Here is an 8959-nt window from a genome sequence, read left to right on the forward strand (position 1 = left end):
GAGCATACCCAGGAATTATTTATGGGGGTGGAGGTCCAAAATTTTTATTTTATCTGTTCTGTAATTATAATTATAGTTAAACTCAATGATAACAAATCACTGTTAGTATACTATAGTATGGTTTATACATTATAGGTATATCTATAAACTTTATATATTGAAGATATTGGGAAATTAAAATACACTATATACTATTATTATGCTATTTACTATTAAACCATTTAGTATGTAGACATTTCAATTAAGGGGGGGGTCCGAACCCGACCCCCTTAGGTACACCCTTTATACGTATTACACATCGGATTAAATTTATCAAAATTTGTATGATATAGGGATATATTGAAAAAAATGTACAATAAAAAATGAAAACTTGTTTTAATTTGTAATTAATTTAAATAATTTATGTAACAATAATAAACAATAAGTTTTATATTGATTTAATTAGCTTTGAATAAATTATACTAATATATATATATATATATATATATAATTTACATTTTATACATTACAAATTAATAGTTTAAATATATATTGCAGAGGTCAAAAATCATAATTCAGTTATCAAAATTACATAGTAATATTTATTATAACTAATTGAATCATTTAAATATAAATTTACATTAATGCATATTTTTGCGTTAACCATAATTAATTTACAACAAAATTAAATTTCTAAGAATATACGAACATAGAAAATATTTATAGCATAATCTTATAAAATAACCCTAAATTCTATAATATTATGCTCATAATGGTTGGACTATAATAGACTAAAATATTATAAGAACCTTTAAGGTAAATATTTAAATCATTTGTAAACTCGTAAAATCCTTAAGATAATGACATAATTTACAATGGTATCTTGACTTTCCAATAAGGGATCTAAAATACTATACATTTGTTTATATGTTTCCAAGCTTATATTGTTTTACCACTTAAAATAAATAATTTTTTCATTTGCTCTTAACCTTGTTACAACAGATAGAAATAATAAATTTAGCTTATTCAGTACCATTAAAATTGTCATTCGTAATTTTATATTAACATAATTAATGACAAATTAAATTTGAATCTTTTCAATATAAGGTTATAATAATATATGACCCACATTTATGATTCATATATACACAGTAAAACATACCAATCGACAATCATAAATTTGTAGGTAAAAGAACTATTTGAATCAGTAAAAATACTAATTAAGTTCAATAACGATCAATGAATTCAGCCGGTTTTTCATGGTCACTCAAACCTATCCAGAGGCTATCCTCTTGTCAAACAAAAAAATATATTTTAGTCTGTAAATAATAAGTATACCAATATTTTACCTTAAATACTTTATTTCTCTGTACTATGTCATCATTGAATATGACGAATGTATACACAAGATTTTTTTTTTTTTTGTGAAAATTATTTGTATATATTCTAAGTAATTAATATAGCAATTAAAAACATTGAACATCCAATAATGTAATTATTAACAATGACGCAACTACGGGAGAAGATTTTAAAATTATGAACCCCGCCAAAATATGAAGTTAACTTAACCTTACCCTATTTTCTCCACCAAACACCTTCCAGAATTAAATTTTTTCAACTATTAAACCTCCCAAAATAAGGTCTGGTTACTCCACTGATTACAAATATGAAATAATGATTATTTTATATATACAAAGAAAAGCAATTTGATACTATACTTAAATAGCTTCAATAAAATAAGATATATTAAGAATTTCACAATAATTTATGGTTTCTAGATTGAACAAACTTTCTCACTAAACTCAAATATATGTTATTTATATAAGAATAAATTATTGAAATAAAATTTACAATTTAAAATGAAAATATCATTTTTCTCACATACATAATTCAGGCAAAAATAAGAAAATAAAAAAAATCAGATGTGTACAATGCATTATTTAATTAGTTAGGGCTGGGATTTCGATGTACTTAGCATTTTCTCCCACAGCTTGCTGTGCAATGCTCTTTACACAAGTTATTATAAATTCGTTTCAGGTACTATTGAATGAATATTAGATATTTAATTTAGCATTTTTTGATAATTTTCTTAATTTTTTTAGAGTATTTTTGAGATTTTAAATTCTAAATTTGACAATTTATTTTAAGATTTTTACGCACCAACAGGTTTTTTATATAAACATAACAAATTATACATAAGGTACTCGTGATTCATATTCTATTATAGAAAAATAGTTTACGTCAAAACACCTACATACCTAATATGTGGTGGCGTATATGATAGTATACGTGATATAATGAGAATATTTAGAATCGACGTCCATTGATATCGTTTAGTAGGAGTTTTTTTTTTTTTTGTTGTAACCGCCGTGGGAATTAATTTTTTTCAAGTTATTTTCAAGGCAATTTTTTTTTGTCATTTTTACATACTTTAAGAGCATTTTTTAAGGTTCTTTAGGACATTAAAATCCCAGCCCTAGTTATCATCAACAGAACCAGATCAAGGCGCAATATATATAAATCATCTGTTTTTATGCATACTGTGTAGTGTTCAGTTGCCGTAAAGGTTCACGGATGAGTTTACTATTATGAATATTCTGATTAAAATGTATTTATTTTTTTATTAAGTATCTTATAAAATTAACAATCATTGAATTACATAATCTATCTATAAAATATGAATGTAAAAGTAAAATCTTTGTGACACATGTTTTTTGAAACTAATCATTGGATAATTTTTTAAAAAATGATCGAGTACATCGCGGAACATGCTTTAAGCTTAATTTCAATTCTGTAATTGAGTAATTATTTTTTTACAATTATTTATTTTTCAATCCTTCACGGCGCGGCGTTGCATGAAAAACAGAAATATTTGCTCTCTTCCAGTTATATTATTATTAGCATATGGCTTCATAACTCTCTTCTAGTCAGACGTCCCCAATCACCACAAGCTAACACAGTCGCCGATGTCTCTATATTGATAAATTTAATATATACAATATATATATATATACCACGAGGGGATGATATGTCACCCACTGGCTTTAAAAAAAAAAAAATTTTAAAAGTATATGATAGAGGTTACTATTAGCATTATCAAATTTTCTAGCATCACCCTATATCCAACCAAAAAAAAAAAAAAAACTAAAATAACCTTAAACCTTATACAATTTGAAAATTTTGAAATTTAGATCCAACGTAACAAGAGCAACAATTCTTAGTGCTCTTAGAATTTTAGTATTTTTATTAAATTATTAAAACAGTAAAATTTTAAATATTTCATGACAAACATTTAAATTAAGCGTTAATCCATTTATTCATTAAAAAGCACATCACCAGTGGCATGGTGGTGGGTATTGCTTAATACAATTATGATAGCCCAAGAAATGTATGGTAGGGATTAAATAGCGTATTTGCAGGAGGGGCGAAGGGGGCATTCATCCCCCATGGCTCGTAATTTTTTTTAATATAAAACATTGATTTATTTAAAAAATGTAATGTATAAATAATTAAGAACATAAATTACTAGTCTATGATTATAATATGATAAATTCAATATATCAATTTGATCACGGGTACCAATTTTTGTTTATTTTCATATACCTATCATAATATTTTTCGTTGTGGAACGAATAATGGTATTATCTTCCACAGATATAGTTACGGTTATAAACATAAACAACCATAACTGAGGTATTAATCAGGTAATATAAACTAATTTAAAGTAACACTTTTTTTGCCACATATTTACTAGTTCATCATTTTTTGGTACATTTATGCGTACTGTATATTTTTGTATTTATTAGAGCTATGTTAGTCCTTAATAATTTTACTCGTCTAATTTTTTTTTACAACATAATATCTGGTACTTTTTGTTGTGCATAGGTATTTAGTCATTTTTTTGTGCACAAATGCATGCATTGATGTATTTCATAGAGCTAGAAGCCCCTAACCCAAATAATAATCATAATAATTAACAATATTTGTTTAACAATATTCTTTAACTTGCAAATATTAGCCAAAAATAGATTTTTGTAAATTGAAAACATGGTTAAGATCGAGAATAGGCCAGCATAGACTAATAGGTTTGGCTTTGTTGCATGTGCTTAAAAATATTATTGTATCCATTGACAATCAACAAATTCGCCAATATGAAAAAAAGAAATTTGGAACTTGTTATTTGACTACTTACCAACCTTATGTTTTCTACTTAAATATTTTTTAAAGTTTTTAAAAAATAATTAATAGATACTATTACTACTAAGATAATTTGTTGTTTTTTTTACACAGGACTCAGACTGAAGGTATAATTTTAATATAAGAACTATTTGTGTTTTTATTATTAATACTTATTTTATATGCAGTAGGTTTTAAATATATTTATTAAATAAATATTTAATTCAATTTAGTACTGGTATTTTTATATATTCACTTGAATGAACAACAGGAATATGAGCTGTAGGTAATGAACCAGAGGCGTACTCAGGAATTGTTTAGGAGGGGGGTCCAAAATTTTTATTTTATCTGTTTTCTAATTATAATTATAGTTTAATTCAATACCAACAAATTACTGTTAATAACTATAGTAATAGTCACAATTGTTATACACACATCACACATATTCTTCACAAAGGTTTACTATAGTAGGTAGGTACTATAATTTGAAATCAATTTTTATTTGTTAGTAAAATGTTATAAAAAAATACATTATTTAATTAACAATAATAAATAAAATTAAAAAAGCAGTATAAATTAAATGATTTATACATTATAGGTATATTATATAATCTATAAACTTTGAAGATAATGAGAAATTAAAATACACAATATATTATTTATTATTAAACCATTGAGTATGTAGAAATTTCAAATGGGGGTTCGGACCCAAATCATCCTTGGGTAAGCCCCTGTAATGAACTGTAAATTATTTTTAAGTTTGTATTGCAGAGAAGATTAGCATGGCCCCTGCGCAAGGATGACACGCACAATCGTGAAGCGTTCCACATTTTTTCATTCTCGAATTCAAATCGCCTCCTTCAAATAATCTTGTAAAAAATCCCCAAATACCTGGAAAAATCGATTGGCCCATTTTCCAAACAACCATTGAAACCCGCACTCAGCTCAATCCCTCTTTAAAATCAAACGAAGACATTGATGCTACAATCCTTAAGCTCACAACTGATATACATGAATGCTTACAATTAGTAACAACTCCCAGCTCAACACACACTACCAATTTCCCTCTCCCGAATCATAAAATACCTCATTCGCGAAAAACGTAAAGCAAGATCTCGCTGGCAAAGTCACAAGTACCCGCCCGATAAACTTATTTATAATCAACTAAAAAACAAATTGAGTAAAGCACTTCTTCAACACAGCTCCTCCACCTATAATAAATATATCCAAAATCTAACATCGCAAAACTCCTCATTCTGGAGGACAACAAAAAAAATTTTAAAAACTCAATCAACTCCTTTGCGCAATGAAGACAACTCGTGGGCTGTTTCTAATTTATATAAAGCAAATTTATTCGGCGAATACTTATAAAAAATCTTTACACCCCATGATATAATTTTAAATAACAACTAAAATCTAATAATCAATCATTGAACGCTGCTTTACCAGTTTCTCTTCCAGCCAAACCTACTAGTCCCGGTGAAATCGACTTTATAATAAAAAAAACTCCATAAAAAAAAAGCTCCGGGTTATGATCAGATTTTAAATCTAACTGCCAAAAACTTACCAAAAAAAGTAATTATCCTATTATCTTACATTTATAATGCAATGTTCCGCCTATTATACTATCCACTAACCTGGAAATTCTCTAAAATAATACTTAACCCTAACCTCCAGAATCAGCAACCTCTTACCGCCCTATCAGCCTTCTTCCAACTTTATCCAAAGTGTTCGAATAGATCCTACTAAAAAGACTTCTTCCTTTGGCTACCGAAGCAAAAATTATTCCAGATACGCAATTTGGCTTCAAGCCAAATCATTCCACCATTCACCAATTGCATCGCGTAGTTAATACCATTTCCTCGTCTTTAGAAAAAAAAACAATTTTGTGCAGTCACCTTTCTGGACGTATCTCAAGCGTTTGACAGGGTCTGGCACGATGGTCTCCTGTTTAAACTAAAAAAATTTCTTCCGGCGCCTTACTTTCTACTAATTAAGTCCTACCTGAGCGACTGAACCTTCGTTGTATGTCAGAATTTGAGCTACTCAAACTATTTTAATATTTTAGCCGGAGTTCCCCAAGGCAGTGACATCGCTCCCTTCCTATACAACGTATTTACTCATGACATACCTAAAACATCAATTACCGAACTCGGTACCTACGCTGATGATACTAATAATAATAATAATAATAATCATGGTTTCTCATGAAAATCCTGCTACAGCTTCCAAAATGATTCAAAGACACCTTAATATGATCCATCAATGGACAAAGCGATGGAAAATCAAAATAAATGAATCTAAGTCCTCATTTATTACATTTACGCTAAAAAGAGAAACATGCCCACAAGTTACAATGAACAATATTTCAATCCCTGTTTGCTCCGAGGTAAAATACTTAGGCCTTATATTAGATAGTAAACTAACTTGGAATTCTCATATTAAAAACAAACGTAAAGCCCTAAACGCCCGTCTTCATTTATTAAGGTCTCTCCTGCGATCTAAAATGAACATAAATAACAAATTATTAATTTATAAGTCTCTACTTAAACCACTATGGACATACGGTATCTTAAAGTACAAACTTTAAATCAAATTGCCAAAATATACTATCCTAGATTCCACAATAAACTCCAGTCACATACAAACTCTTTGGTTATTAAACTATCAACAAAAACTCTACCCGATAACCCTAAACATAGGTTAAAAAGAAAATGGTGCAAGGACCTTTTGTCCTGAAAAAAAAACCCATATTAATCGACAGTAAATAAATTATCACGTGCTGGGTGTTAAAACTGGGTAATTCCCCAAAATCATAATATTCATTGTTGTTTGTTTTGTATTCGTTTATCTCATCTAATTAATGTGCATATTTGTTGTATAGATTGTAGATTGTCTTTTTACTCAAAAAAAAAAAAGTTTGTATTCAAGAAAAATTAGTTTCGCCCCCCCCCCTAACCTCAACACAAATATGCCTTTGGTAGGAATGGGCACCAACAACTACCCATTAAGCTTATAGTACATCTACAAATGACAATAAACTACAAATATTATTTATATGACTATATATAAATATATTAATTATATGACAAAACTTTTGGTTAATATTATACAGTGCACAGTAATATAGTTTAAGAAGTGCATGTCATTTTTGTAAGTGGATGGATAGGGTAAATTTATATAATAATGCCAGGGTCTGAGATGTCACCATGCCACTATGTATCGCAATACTTAGATATAGGACCATACTCGCCCACTGGAAAACTGAGTAGATAATTTTTGTGAATACAAAAATTGAAACAAGAAAAATGAAGGATAATATATATATATACATATAAAATATTATAATTGTTATCAATAAATATAATTTTTTCATTTTATAACTTGAAATGTTATTTTAGAGTTTATCCGATATAAAATATCACCACATATTTAGAAATATCTACTTACTCAGTCACTTACACAAATAACACATGAACATATATTCTCATAACTAAAATTTTTAAAGACAAAATTAAGGTATATAACATGAAAAAAAAATAAAGTGTCTATTTTTAATGCAGTATGAATAAGATATTTTGAACCAAGTCTACGAAGAAAAATAATTTCAAACCACAAAAACAAAGACTGATTACTTCCAATTGAAGCCTTGATCATTTTAAAACATTACAATATATATTTATACAGCATAGGTTAAATTAAGTGTAATACTAAAAAAATATAATTAAAATATGTTAAAAAAAATGTCAATTAACACGGGTTTTATTTATCTGTAAGACTCCTCCTCACCATTACCACAGATAATGAGGTTTTATAACAGAATATAGTCTATCATCTAAACATCTATTGTGTTTCTACTATAATTGTATTTTAGATTTCTACAAAAATCAGGTAAAATCAGTTACACAGTCACCATGATATAATTTTTCATACATGGAAATACGAGAGCTATCCAGAACGTAAGACATTTTGAAATAAAAAAAAAACAAAATGAAAAAAACAATTTTCATTATATATACATATTAGAGATAGACTAGGCCTATTTTCCAAAATAATCACCATTTATTATAAACATGGTATAAGCTTTTTAGTATCTTATCAATAGAAATCTATCACCTGTAAATTTAACCACTGGTTAACACCAATATAGTTCAGCATCAGTATCAGAGCGTTGGATAGCAAGCCACATTTTCATAATTGGGAATATTATGTTCTGTTCTGAAAGTTTCATAATTGTGAAACGATTTTCCCAGATTTTTTTGTTGATTTGTGTCACCAATTTATCACACACGAAACTAGATGTACCACAATGATCCTCATTGTGAGCATTGGTTCAGTCATACTTAAAATCAATAAACCACTGCCTCACTCGGCTTTCACTAATTATTCTTAAGCTGTATACATCACAGATCTGTTGATGAATTTTAATTGGTATAAGATTTTTTGCCAACTAAAACCTTATCAGTGCTCTTATTTCACAACTGACGGCATTTTCAATTACAGCGCTCATTTTAACTCTCAATTTTAAACTATGTATTATAAACAAGCTACGACTGATAACATACTGAGTGTAGGAACAAATAACACAGAAACGACAGCACTATCTCGCCCACTACTGCGCCAGACTATTACATCTGTTACTTTCTGGATAGCCCTCGTACATGGACCCAGCAATATAAGAAGTGATTATTACAAATAAATAGGCATTTAAATAATATCATAGAAATTAATTATCAATACCAACTTATAATTAAATTATTTTATTAGGATTAAAACATAGGCAAAAATCATATAAAATAAAATA

General features: G+C 27.9%; 1 non-coding gene across 1 annotated transcript; it reads left to right on the plus strand.

The window, feature by feature from the left end:
- Positions 1–4890: 4890 nt before the first annotated feature.
- Positions 4891–4989, plus strand: LOC112682199. The gene has a single exon (XR_003148468.1). It is a non-coding gene; the product is annotated as a U6 spliceosomal RNA (small nuclear RNA).
- The last annotated feature ends 3970 nt before the right edge of the window (positions 4990–8959 follow it).

This window comes from Sipha flava, unplaced genomic scaffold (assembly GCF_003268045.1).
Source record: "Sipha flava isolate LNK unplaced genomic scaffold, YSA_version1 1_pilon_pilon, whole genome shotgun sequence".
Lineage (NCBI taxonomy): Eukaryota > Metazoa > Arthropoda > Insecta > Hemiptera > Aphididae > Sipha > Sipha flava.